We start from the raw sequence: 14206 nt of genomic DNA on the forward strand, positions 1-14206 counted from the left end.
GCGTGTGTGTGTGTGAGTGTGTGTGTGTGTTCGATGATAGCTGAAATAAGGTCAATGTTATAGTTCTGACTATTTGAAAGCCTGATGGAGGCTCTACTGTGTGTTCCCATTTTGCCCGACACCTCCTTTTCTCCTTATTCTTTGTTCTTGTGTGTGTGCGTGTGTGTGTGTGTGTGTGTGTGTGTGTGCGTGTGTGTGCGTGTGTGTGCGTGCGTGTGTGTGCGTGTGTGTTTCTCGACCATTTCTTTCATGACAAGTGTGGCCCTCCGGGGCTGCTGTTCTCCACGAAGACGTTAATATGAAGTGACAGGACAGCCAGTGGCGTTCTGCTTGGAGGGGACTTGCTTTGTGGAGGAGACCTGAGAGTCTGTCTCATCGTGGACAACAATGGAAAAAAAGACCTTCGAAGGACAGAGTTTTTTTCTTTTTTCTGAAAGCATCTTAGTGCTGTCATTTTAGTTTCCTGTCTCTCTTTTTCTTTCTCTTTTTTCTCCACACGTTTTAGAGATTATGCAGACCTTCATGATTCCTCATGCAGACACACTCAAGTCAAGTATGTTTGCTGGTGATTAAACATCCAGTTCATCCTTTATAAGGCAGATATATGCGAGCAGAGCTGATTGTATCCACTCTCACACGTAGGAGTTTGAACAAATCAATTTCCAAAATGACTATAGTGACCTAGAATTCATCTTAGACTGAAATGATTGTATAATTCATGCTGAAATACTGTGAGTCTCATGAGGACCTGCTTTGGGTGACAGAAACAGGTCAATTTTCATTGGCTGAAGTCTGCTTTATTACTAAATCGGAACCAAAACAAGCTGCTCTGTTCGGCGTTTCAAACATCAGCATCAACACAAACTTGCTGACTTGCCTCAAAATTGTTGCCTTTGCTGGCAGTTGAACAAGCACATGAATGCTTTCTTTATTTAGGTCCATCTAATGAAACTTTAATATCATACATGTGGCACTGGATGTAACAAGGAGACAGATTCTGTTCTGATTTTTTTTCCCTTTTTGTTCTACCAACATCCCAGACTTAATGAAGAATAAATACAAAGGACGATATGAGGAGAATGTCAATAATTCATGACTGGATTATGCTTTGCTGAGGAAATATTGGTGGAATCCTTTTAACATCTGGTGTTGTTCTACTGTTTGCCGCTTGGGGGCATTCTTTCTGGGGCCGTTTTAAATTGAACGGTGGTGCGTCAAAGGAAACACAAGCTAAAGAAAACAGGACATTGGGAGGTTTTACTTCAAAATAAAAGAAACATGAGCCGTGGTGGCCTTAAGGTGGATTTATAACACAAAACGAAATGGAGATAATGATGTTTGCATCATACTAAATTTACAACAAAACAAAAAGATGTCTAAGGAGTTCAGATATATACAAGTCCATCTCCAAACATCTGTGACCAGAGATGAAAATATTATTAAAACAAACAAACAAAAAAACAAACAAACAGAAAGTTAATGTGACTTCCTGGATGTGGATGCAAGAAGAGATGCAACCTCACATTTTCAGATTACTCACGTAATAGAAAAAGAGCCAAAGAATACAGTAATACATCTCAATACCTCAAACCTTGGGCCAAGTCCCAAGGTTTGAAGAATATCTTTTAGCCAGAGAAGATTAAACTAGACCTTTTTGGTCATTCACATCCACTCTGCCGGCCCTTAAAAACTGATCTTGTGCAGTTTGCTCAGAAAGGATGAGAATAACAAGTTGGCAAAGAACAAAGTGAGGAAAAGTGGTCAGTGTTGCTAAGGTCAGTTTTGTTATGTTAACCAGTTAGTTTGCATGTCACAGTTCAGCTTTGGCCAATTCATCAGACCTCTTTTAAGGGCCGTGTATCATAATGTGATTTGTGTGTGTGTGTGTGTGTGTGTGTGTGTGTATGCATGTGTGTGTGTGTGTGCGTGCGTGTGTGTTTTATTTTAATTATTGGGTAATTAAGCACACCCTTTCAAGAGAACAATTAAAAATATTATGTATTGAAACATCTGAGAGTGTAAGAATGAATGGATTGAAGTCAAACCCAAGCTACAAATGTTCTATTCAATATAATAAATGAAATAAATCACACATCACATCTAATCCTTTTGAATCAGACAGCAGTTCCAGGTCTGATATAAGGACTTACTTCCACCTGGACATGCGTTTTAAAAATTACAATTCTCACACAAACTACCTTTTTAAATAAGCTGTTCAGTTTGTTGATATATTGATACTTTTACACACTCACATTCACAACGGTTAAATGTTTCCATAAAAATGAACATTAGAATATGGCATGCCTTGTATAAAAATTGAATAAACACATGCAATAAAACATGCTTGCAAAAATACAAACTAAAACGGTCGCGGTTATTTAGATTTATAACCGTGATAGTCACATCTTTTTATTTTGAAAGTCTCAACAGGAAATCAAAGCAGCTCCTGGATGAGCCTTGACAGCGATGTAAGTCACATGGTGTTCTTAACGGAGAGCTGATGGAGCCAGATGAAAGAGGCAGGAGGCGAGCCCCTCCGCTTGCGCGTCAGCATCCCCTCAAATAGAAATCCGCTGCTGTCACTTCAGCCCTGCTCGCATAGAGACTGACGGCTGCAAACGACAATTAAAGGCTGAGCCCCTCTGGGTATGCAACGTTTTATTATTTTATTGAATTTAAAAAAAAAAAATTTTTAAACGTGATGCCAGAGGAGGAGAGTAAAGGGAGGCTGTGAGGAGCGTTACGGAGAATGGTAGTGAGGATCAAGGCGCGCTGTCCCAGGAGAACTCATCCGAAGAGCTGTCCGTGAGAGACCGGGATGCTCCTCTAACACCACCCGGGGCGGGTGAGTAGCCCATAGCGCATCTCTTAATATCAGAGTTAACACCAGAGTTTAAGGGTTCTCATTTCCTCTAATCGCTCGACATTACTTCCAACTACATCGATTCCACCTGTCTGATCAATCCTTGATATGCTTCTTTTTTTTTTCCTCTTTTTTTTATTTATTTTTTATGTACACGCAATCGGTAGGTCAACCGCGAGTAAAAGAGGCTGCTAACTGGAAGAAATAGTGCGCTCAGCCCGTGCGCACGCCGGTACCTCACCGTGGTGCGCGCACACATCCTCGGGGCTGAACGCCATGCAGTGCGCTTCAGCGGGGGGATTGCGGGGTCCGTCGTGTCTCTTTAAAGTTTTGATTAGAGTGAACATGTGTTCCACACAGCGGCCTCAGTGGCTAATTAATACAGCCTTTGTACGGGGGCTTCTCCTATCACAGACGCTCATCATTAATCCAATGATGGCCCGGAGGGCGTGGGTTGGTGTCCGCGCTGATAAGAGGAAGCCACCAGTCCTGCTCTCCACACTTGGGCTGATTAATTATGGACTCTGGCTGTGATGCCCGTAGAAATGATGCTCACATCTCAAAGAGTCATAGCAGTTCATGTAAAAAATTTTTTTTTACCATTTTATATGTGACAGTTTGGACTATTACCCCAAAATCCACCCAAATGACCAACACTGGGTTTAAATTTAGGTCGTCCTTCTGTCCTGATGTTGATCTGGATGATTTTCTTATTTCTGGTGAAAATCATACAATGCACACTGTTTTGCTAAATATGTAGGTGTGGGTGTGAGAAGAACTTCCACATGAGCCCCAGTGCATGCAGATGAATAAAAATCCACTTACTATGCTGCAAGGGTCTCCGTCTGCTGTGTAAATGTGTGTGTGTGTGTGTGTGTGTGTGTGTGTGTGTAGCTCACCTCATTACACTCATTGTGTTGACTTAAGCAGTAGGGTCACCCCTGAGGCCCATTCACCTGCCTTATTGAGGAGCGATGCCCAGAATTACACCACACACCGAGGTGGGAGAGGCTTTTCAGCTTACATGATCAAGTTCAGCACCGGTACTCCAGACTGAAGCGTCATGTATTAATCTGATGCGCCGTAAATATTCTGGCTGAACTGGATTAGGCTGTTCCCCAATCCTCACAAATGTGTTTTGACGAGAGGTGCTTAACTCTTTTATCTTGTCTTTAAAAAAAAAATAAAAATTGTGAAAGAGCTACAGGTTCTGTTTAACTCCTGAGAAATTATGTTTGCAACCTGCCCACCCACACATTGCACTCGATTTCTCCGCAAAGTGACAAAACTAAACCATCTCCACTTTACAGCTGCATATTTACAGAGAATTTCTGATATTAGACATCAAGCAAAATCAAACTGAAAAACCTGGGGGATGAGGAACTACTTTTTTAAGATGGAGTCGGGCCTTCAGTTGAGGGTGATAGAACAGGTCGTTATATTTCACCAGGCAAAGTACAAATGCTGATGCACTCAAGGTGACGAGCCACGAGTGCTCCTTCCTTCCTCCTCGTCTTACTCAGCTTCCATCCCTATGTTCTTTACAACGTTTCATCCTACAGAAATACTCTTCATGTGTGCATCTTTGCTGCGGTGTGTTTTCCACATTTTTGTTCCCAAGCTGTTTGCTGGGCTCCTTAATCGCTGTGATGTTGTTAACTAGCTAGCAACTAATACTGATTAGATTTATTTCATTTGGGGATATTAAAGTAAAAATGGCTGAATAAAAGTGCATGCCACACTTTTCAGTTTTTTGGGGGGGTATTTTAATTCAATTTCTATAGAAGTTTGGAATCAGACAAAAAAAACCAAGCTTTTCCTTGAATGTGATAAACCAAAAACTGAGTGATAATAGTTCAACTCGTTACAGTCGCTACACATCTGAGCCCTGACCAACGCCAGATTCTATGTCTGTTAAAAATGGACCGACCTGCAAAGCCAACAACTTCTGTGCACCTGTGACTCAGAGCAGGCGACCTCTCAGACGAGATCTGAAAAACTTTCTGGAAAAATTAAATTCCTAATTCATTCATTATCTTTCTCCATCAGCCTTAAGCTGTTCAGGTTTGTGGGCAGCTGGAGCTTATCTCAGCAGACAATGCATTGCAAGGTGAACGTAGAGATGTTGCTAAACCTCAATTAAGAGTGACTAATTAGCGCGGCACGCTTGTTTAAAACTGCGGAAGGAGCCGGAGAAAAGCCAAGCAGACACAGAGATAACACACAAACTCCGCACAGAAAGGCTCCAGCTGCAAGCGAAATCATACTCTGTTAATTCTCCTTTCAAGGCTAAAGGGATAGTTCAGATATTTTGAAATGTGGTTCTCTGGAGTAATTATCTGTTTTGGCTCCCTTATTTGTTGCAGACAGACGTCATGTTGCTCTGAGTTTGCATGAAAATGAAAACCTGTTCATTTGTGTTCCATGTGAGAAACACATGCAGCTGTGTGCAGGGGTCAAAGTTGAACAAATCCCAACTTTGAGATACACGACCAGTCAACATAAAATATATCTACCAAACTGCTCTTGACCAAGCAGGAAGCAGCAACTAAGTGTAAAAACGAAGCTCCTTCCTATTACAAATTGTAAGACGAGACAAATGCATTTTCATAACATAACATAAATAAATCATAGCCTTTATACACTACTGTTATTCTCATCTGCTCCATGAAACTATGCTGGAGAAATCAAGGTTCACCGAGTCCTGCATCAAGTTCAGCAGGGCATGCTGCTTTGGGTGTGAAAGCTACGTAGCAACTAACCAAACAGGCCACACTTTAACTGTTAGCAAAGCTACATTTATCTGAGGGATATAATGTTATACTAGCAAATATCAATTGTCCACACTTGCATTGCAAACAGTTTCTAGGTTGATGCCGTTGGAGGTCGACACACTCAGCTGTATCAATCTGGAACTTGTCAGTCTGCTTTTTGGTAGCCGAGAGTAAGAAAACCTTTTAAATTTCTCATCAAGCTGTAATTTGTGCAACTGAATCAAAAATCAAATTGAAAATCGTCTTTACAGGATCTACAATTGGTCAACCATAATCTCCGCAATCTCCACAGTTCAGATGAGGGAAAAAAAAGTAAAGCGTAAAATATGCTAATATAACATTGTATCCCATATATGTAAACAGTTTGAGTTTCAGTTGCTATAAATAGCTAAAATAACTCAAAGCAGGGGAACCTTTCAAACTAAATGTTAGCCTTTCTTCTCTCTGAGGATTCCTTCTCTTTTCTTCTAACACACAGATATAATACTAGGTTACTGCACAATATCACTTCAAAGCATGAAATCTATTCTTTTAAATAAATCAGTCTTTTTTTATGTTAAGACAGCTCAACTCAGTAGGATGGACTATTCCTGGTTGCCACATTGCTTGTTGTGGCCACATTATAATTAACGTCTGTCAACATCACATGGTTGATCTGAAAGTCTGTCAACTTTGCAGTAGTCACTGTGTAAAACACTTGCAAAACCGAGTCAGGAAGTGTTTTGTATTTTATTTTTAAGCTTATGACTCTCATTAAGACAGTAACAGCTTTGTTTTGGTTGTTCTTCCTAGGTGGTCCACAGCCCTGAAATGTGAAATGACAAAGGAACTGGTTCATTTCTGTTACCGTTTTGAAAGATATGTATGTGTTTCTAGTTGTTCCTAAATGTGCCAAGATGAATAAACTTCTTTTAAATGTAAATGTTGCTTGAAAGTCTGTTGGCTTTCCCAAAAACGTGGTGAGCCAATCAGAAACTGAGAATGCACCTTTCATTTCAAGGAAGCGCTCTCCTACACTCCGATAATCCCCTCACGGTGCACAATCATCTTTTTGTCTCACATCATACTCATTTCTAATGCAGCCAAAACACTATTGTAGCCTTCTGCTCACACTTCTGTTGCATACAGATTGCCAGTTTCATTCACTCTCACATGTTATTCTTCTTTAAATAATATATCATCCCCAAATTGTCATCGGGCTGCCAAACAGAGAAGAGTAAAGTGCACGTTGAGCACATTGAGGGTTTTGAAAATGTCAGCAATTGTCCGTGGCCTTTGGTTCTCTGTAAAAGGTGCAAAATTGTGATGTGAGCTTCACAGATCACAGAGCAAATGGTCCATGAATCCTTGCAGCGTGCACGTGCACATGCTTGTGTACGCGTCAGCTGTCTGTTTGTGAACGTGTGATAGCGCAGAGACCACAGGGCGATGTAAATTGGCCAGTCAGCCGGACAGATGTGCCCTGGCCCGGGCTTGGGAGTGCTGGGCTTCGAACTGGCCTGCCATCCAGAATTAGTGCCGTGGATCTGTTAACAAGGGGCTAAAGACTGAAAAACTCAGTTTTGTTAAAATACTCTCTGGTCTTTATTTTTGTGTACCAATCAACAAGAAAGAGGAAACACTGAAACATAAAAAATAAAGGATTATTCTTGTTTCTCCAACATGCGAAAATGTAAAAAAAAAAAAATTCTAGTTTTTCACTCTGACAGCTGTTGAGCTTTGAATGCTTTTCTAATTGCCGGGTTCTGTGTCGGTTCACTATCTGTCTCGATCTGAGCTAAATACATTTCAGGCTCAGAGTGGCAATCGGTTGCCATAAAAGCAGTAGCACTGTAATTCATAACTATTGATTGGTGTCTGAGCAGCGTTTTAGCAAAACGACTCTGAACACAACTCCATACAGAAGCGAGTGGAGTAAATAAAGCAAAGTGGTGGCGATGATTTACATAGTTATGCTGTTATCTCCTCCACCCCTTTTTCTTAATTTGGGATGCACTCGTGGTGCAGGGACATTAAATAATTCTTCCTCTGAACATTGCTGTTGTACTTAAGGTAGCACAGATGCTGCTGCACATCTTCTGCTGCCTGTAACGGGGACTCAGAGCTGAAACTATTGAAGCATAACCCGGCTACTGGTATTTAAACCCTACTAGCTTTAAAAACATAGGCAACTTTTGAGCATTAAGCAGTGGCTTTGCATTTAGGCAGAAAAGGTATAGCCGTATTTACACATTTTTTAAAAATATATTCCTATGATTGGGGTGTAACATACTGACGAGATTTCAGAAAGTGAGTTAAAGATCAGCTGGAATTTTGAAGACATTTCTCAAATGTGCTCAAGTTTTTTCCCAAAATGCTGCAGGTTTAGGCTAACACTTTCAATTAAATATCCAGAAAATTTGATCACTTTAATTCTCAATTTGAAGTTTTGCTCTACAGGGCAGCTCAAGGAATAGTTCAGAAAGTTCTGTTAGCATTTTGTTGAAAATTTAATTTGTATCACTGATAGCTTGTATGTCAACATGAAACTAAACATACATATAGCATTTTCTTTGGAAATAGAGGCCAAAACCCAGAGTGGAGGCTTGATATGTCAAAAAAGTCAAACTGAAAAAAGCATTATTTTTTTTTCCTCTTAGTGGGCTGGATCTTGATTATCATTTCTGACGTTTGTTTAGTTCTGCGGGATGTAGTGTGCAAAGTCTCTATTTTAAGCCAATCTATTTTGCACATATAAGCCTTAGGATATTTGACTTGCCTTGACCTCGGCACTGTGAATCCATGGCACTCTGTTCACGTCACTCTTGGTTTCGTAGCAGAATTTGCTCCATTCAGCATTCGGAGCATGCTAGAAAAAGGTTCACAGCCACAGCTCAGCGAGTGGGGAAGAATGTTTTCAGCCATTTCTTACTCATACTCAAAGTTTGTCACTCACTGTGGGTGGAGAAGTGTTTTCCCCCAAAACAGTTTAATCTGCACAATCAGAGCAAACCTTCGGGATCTCATTAGCAGGGATGGGATGTTCCTCTCAATTGCTGCTTCTTTTTTTATCCTTTATGTCACATCCGCATTCTCCTCATAAAGGCAAAAAAAAAAAAAAAAGTTGCACGCTCTCTTTTGTTTCAAGACAAGGAAGCATGTTACAAAACCAGTCTAAAGCACTCATTTAAGAGTCAAAACTTATTGCCATTGTGTTTCAGCATATTCCATCCATCCATTACCTAAACACGCTTATCCTTGCAGGGCAGGCATTGGGTGAGAAGCATGGTACACCCTGGAAGGGTCACCTGTCCATTGCAGTGTTTTAGCATTATTTTACACTTTAAAACGTTTAGAAAGAAAGCAATACACATAGCCTTAACAAATACCTCAACAGTGGCTTTCACAACTTTTTTTGACCCTGTAGAATATGGCAAAATGCTTCAAATCTTTTTATATTTAATTCGACATATAACCCGTTCAATTCAGGAGAAAAAATAAAGAAATCTGTTCGAAGGACACAAACACAAAAAAACTGCAATAACCTGGTTGCACACCAGGGCAGACTCTTGTACTAATACTTTGTTGAACTTTTTCATTCAATTTTAGCATTCAGTCTTCTTCGGTTGGACTCCATCAGCATGCCACATCTGCACTTATTTGTGATCCCGCAGACATGTTGTCGTATTTAGCCCTGGACTACGGCTATTCCACTCCCAAACTTAAGTTTCCCTCTTATGAATTTATTTTTCTGTGGATTTGGACAAATTTGTCCACAAAGCTTAGGGGGATTGTAGCCAGACAGGCATGTTTTTTTGGTGAACAAAAGCCTTCTGTCTTACAGCCCTACTCCTCAGCTTAGTCATATAGCAAATACAACTGGTTTTCAGTACATGTAGAACAGAACAAGTACCTTGTCCCTACAGGTCCTTCAGTGTTGTTGTCAGTCTACTCAACCAGTTTCTTTTTGGGCTCATCAATAATTTTGGATAAACATTCATAATTTGTGATGCTCCTGCTGTCCTGTCCATCACTCTTTCAGTATACTCAGGAGAATGGGAAAGAAATGGGGGCGGTGTTGTCTCATCAGACCAGGTAGCCTCTAGTAGCTGTTCTGTTGTAATAGTGGTAAGAAGTGTGATCTTTTGTCGAGTAAAGATTGCTCAACAAAAGGTCTTTGCAAAAGTACATCCGCTGACTCCCTGTCTGCCTCGCTGTACGACAGAACAGAGTAATAACCAGGCACTGCTGCTGAAATGAAAGAAAAATTAAGCTTCTGAATTGCTGTAAATTACGGCAATCAGAGACAAAGAGATGAGATGAAAAATGTTATAATTTATTGGTCATAATCAGGAATCAAGATGAGTAAACAGAGGAGTTATCAAAACAAAAATGTTGTAGTCGTCCTAAAATAGCATGGGATGATTTACATGAGTCAGCTGGACACCATGCCCATGTCTGCTCATACTATGTATCATTAGTTTAATTTGCTTGATTTTAATGTTATATTGCCTGAAAGAACAGTGGATCATTGATTTTGAACATCACCAAGCTTTGCTTAGATAAAGGTCTAAATCTACAAAAAAAATAAATCACTAATGTTCTATTTTCTAAACTTAAACATCTTGAGAATGTTGACTTAGTCCATGTACATACATTATCTAGAGAGTGACAATTGGTAATGTTCATTTTATTGTTTTATGAAGACTGGATCCAGTATGTTAAATGTAGACTTCCTGCCATGTAGCTTATTGACGGGTTGTAGGTTTTCAAAATAAAAGCTAGTGGCCAGAAGCATTTGCCAGTAGTTGAATAAAGAAAGTTAAAGTGTTACTCTGTTGGTTATAAAGCAGCTGTGAAATATTCAGCAAACTAAAACTACATTTCTCCAATATTGATGCATGCCTTATCGTTTTTGTTTTGTTTAATGTTCTCCAAGGTGCCTGGTGGGTAATTTGCATGTGTGTTTGATTGGCTAATTTAGGATTACTTTATAGGATTTAAGACATGCTGACAAATTAGTGTTGCGTCATAATGTAGGTTTATGTTTCTGCACATTTCTGAGCGTTTTGTGACTGTTTGAATGCATAAACTTTTCTTTCTGTTGGAGGCACAGAAGCTGGCTGTCCAGTTCACCTTTCCAACCTTAACTGTTTTATCGATTCCTCTGACAGTCACACAGGTGTTGCTGATGCAGGATCAGCTTCTGCACTCAAAGATGACAGTGGAGCAGTCATGCTGAATGCTCCCTTTATTTATTCATTATAACGCGGCTCGCTGCTATGCTCTGCACTCTCAGAGGACTCGTCTCACCTGTTTCACCTCATGAGGTGTCTGGGACGGTGAGGCGTTTGGTATCAGATCTGTCTTGGGTTTATTTGATCAAAGAGCGCTCGCCAAAAAGCCTCAGCCTCAGCTTGAGCTTGCCATGAATGAGAGAAGCCGTGGGGACAGAGAAACTTAGAGGAAGAATGGAGGGTGGAGTCCAGGGCTCGGGGGATGACGGCAAGGCAGATCCCGTATTGATTGGTTTAGTAAGAGAATCCTCAGGCTTTTAGTGGTACTCCTTAATAAGAGGAGCTTGTGGAAAGAGAGATCACATCATCTGAACTCCACTCCAGAGGCTGTCTTCAGCTTTAAAAATAATTTACCGCGGTAACAAAACAAAAACAGAAAGGTCAATTCAATTCACTACATGCGATTGGAAGTGTAGTAGAGAGAAAATGTTTTGCCATTTCTTCTTTGAAAAGCTGCTCAAATTCAATGAGATCCGCAGAAGAACAGGAATGATCAAGTCTTGACGGATTCTCAACTGAATTCAGGTTTAGACTTTGTCTGTTCCATTTTGAACTAAGGAATGTTTTTTGACATTACTTTCCTCCTGGAAATTTCTTCACCTCAGTTTCAAGACTTCTGCAGCCTCTGGCAGATTTTCTACCTGGACTGCTCTGTGTTTAGCTCTGTTCATTTTCTTGGCAAAATCTTCCCCGTCCTGCTACAGTAAGACACCCCCACAGCACAATGCTGTCACCACCGTGTCTAACCCTGGGAATGGTGTGTTCATTGCAGCGTGACGCACAAAAGGTTTTACACTGAACCCAATAACTTTCATTTCAAGATTTTTATTTGTAAAAAAATATATATTGAAAACAATTTATTATTTTTCTGTTACTTTACAAACATGCGCCATTTTGGGTAGGTCTGTCACATAAACATTCAAATAAAATATACTGAACTTTGTAGCTGTAATGTGATAAAAGTTTCCATGTAGTGAACATTTTGTGCAAGGCACTAAAATCATCACCAATCTTCTCCACATCTTGCAGCTGGTTTTTTGTGCGTGCTGTGGTTTGTTTGCACTGACGTATAGTTTCCTCTTTTTTCACTCCGTCTCTCCTTCTGCACCCATGCTCTCCGTGTATCTTTGTGTTAAGTCAAGAGCCTGGTGTCAGAGAAACCCTGAGCTATTTTAGGAGGCAGCTGAATGTATTGAGCGAGAAAGCGAGGTGACACAACCGGAGTTGAGATTGCTCGGTGTCTGAAAACCTTGAAAATGTCTTGCTTTAGAGCCGTGCAACTCCCCCCCCAACCCCACTCAACACCTTGCAGGTTGCTCGAAGCCACCATCAGATAATAGCTGTGGAAGCAAGCTGCACATCAAAAGCCTGAAGATAGCAACCATTTCACAGACAACTGCTTTTCCACATTGCATTGTGGAACACTGTATGTGGTTTATTGATATTTTGTTGCGTCCCATACACTATTGTGCATATTTATGTTATCATATATCTATACCTATACTACACATATGTGGATAGTTGATTGTGTAAAAAAAAAAAACAACCTGAAGAACATGCAGCATATTTTATTTGTCTATTTTTGTACAAAAATATCAGTGATAGCAGCTATTTTTAGGGCTATTTTTGATTATTTAATTTTATTCTGTATGTATTCACCTCTACATGAAAGAACTGCAGTCCCAAGCGATTTCTGTCTTTTTTCTCTTCTCGCACACTTTTCTTCTTTTCATGTGCTCTCATGAAAGGAGATTGGTGTTTTTGTGAGAAAAAAAAATTATCACATTTTGCCCCTGATTTGATGGACAATCTGCACACCTCTGTCTCCGCTGAACAGATTCACAACAGATTTGTGTATAAATGCACTGGTTGTTTATTTATTTATTTTTTAACAGTATGTGCTTGCACTTGTTTAATGAAATCATCATTCCCAAACAGACACTCGGCCTTCTTTCGCTCCTCTGATCAATAGCAAACTGAATCTGTCATTATGGTCACTGTCATGAAATCTTTGCAAACCCAATTAACCAAATTGTGCACTAACTAAATCAGCAGCGCCCTCTTGACCTTTCTAAACCCAACTTGCACTGGAAAACATGTAGCTCATCAAACCAGCAGAGCCAGCAGGTCAGAGTCTGGAACCGCTACTCATTTCATTAACTTCTTCTATAGTGAACACCGATGTCTCTAAAATATTATATGTGATGTCGTGTTTTCACAATCTAGCCACACAGGATGTCATTTTTATTGGTTCTAATGTTGTGAGTGCTTAAAATAAGTCAGGGAGCAAAAACAGCAGCCCTTAGAATGGTTTTGTGTGGCCCTCAATCATAATTTTAAAGAAAATTACAGAAATTTGGTTAGTCAACTCAGGCAGTGTACACACACACACACACACACACACACACACACACACACACACACACACACACACACACACACACACACACACACGTATTACACATGTTGGGATGAAATTGTCACTAATGTTAACCCTTTCAAAAAAGATATTAGGAAATTAAAATCTTCTGAAGATGTAAATGTAAGTTATTAATATTTTATTTATTTTTTGCTTTTTATTGAAATTGAGTTAGTAGAGCTTCCATTCGAGTTCAGATACAAAACAAAAAACAACCAACTCTTTGGACCAGGAGTCAGTTCATGTTCATGTGGTTCAGGTGACATTTTCACTGACAAATTAAAATCTTCTTAAGGTGGAAAATAGAGATGCATATAGTACTGATATTTTATTCACATTTTTTGGCTTTAATTTGATACCATAGTAAGTCGGACCATCCAGCGACTTCTACTCAAAATCAAACTTGGGTACTTTGATTTATTATAACTGAATATAGAGACTAAAGTTTTTTTTTCCACACACAAACAACAGAACAATCCATCTCCAAATTAGGAAACAGTTTGCCTTTTCTTTTAATAAGACAATGAGACAATTTTGTCTCCAGTCTACAATAATTTACAGATACTTTTAGGCGTTAACACCTATGTTAGATGGTTGAGAAATGAAAGAAATAAAAGGATCTGAAAGTAATCATGTTTGCATTTTTAATTATGAAAGAAATTATTTTGGTGGACATGCACTTTCAAACTTGGCAAAACGTTTATACACTTCTGCTTTAGCACCTTGGACTCGCACTGCATTAGCATGAAAAGATTTGTATGAGTACGCTTAAACACTGCATGCTGTCAATTTGTACACAGATTGTGCAAGTTGCTTTGTGGACCATCAGGGTGCTGGTACACCTGGCAACTATGCAACTTTATGTTGTGGTGCC

The 14206-nt window shown here is 39.8% G+C and overlaps 1 protein-coding gene across 2 annotated transcripts in view; it reads left to right on the plus strand.

Annotated features, from left to right (window-relative positions):
• Positions 1–2493: 2493 nt before the first annotated feature.
• LOC103467936 (putative lysozyme-like protein) overlaps positions 2494–14206 on the plus strand; it is a 52247-nt gene continuing 40534 nt past the window's right edge. For both annotated transcript variants that reach the window (XM_008414699.2, XM_017305929.1), the window contains exon 1: positions 2494–2845. The gene's annotated coding sequence lies outside the window, so the exon portion shown is untranslated. The remainder of the gene's footprint in view (positions 2846–14206) is intronic.

Source organism: Poecilia reticulata, linkage group LG7, assembly GCF_000633615.1.
Source record: "Poecilia reticulata strain Guanapo linkage group LG7, Guppy_female_1.0+MT, whole genome shotgun sequence".
In the NCBI taxonomy this organism is placed as follows: domain Eukaryota; kingdom Metazoa; phylum Chordata; class Actinopteri; order Cyprinodontiformes; family Poeciliidae; genus Poecilia; species Poecilia reticulata.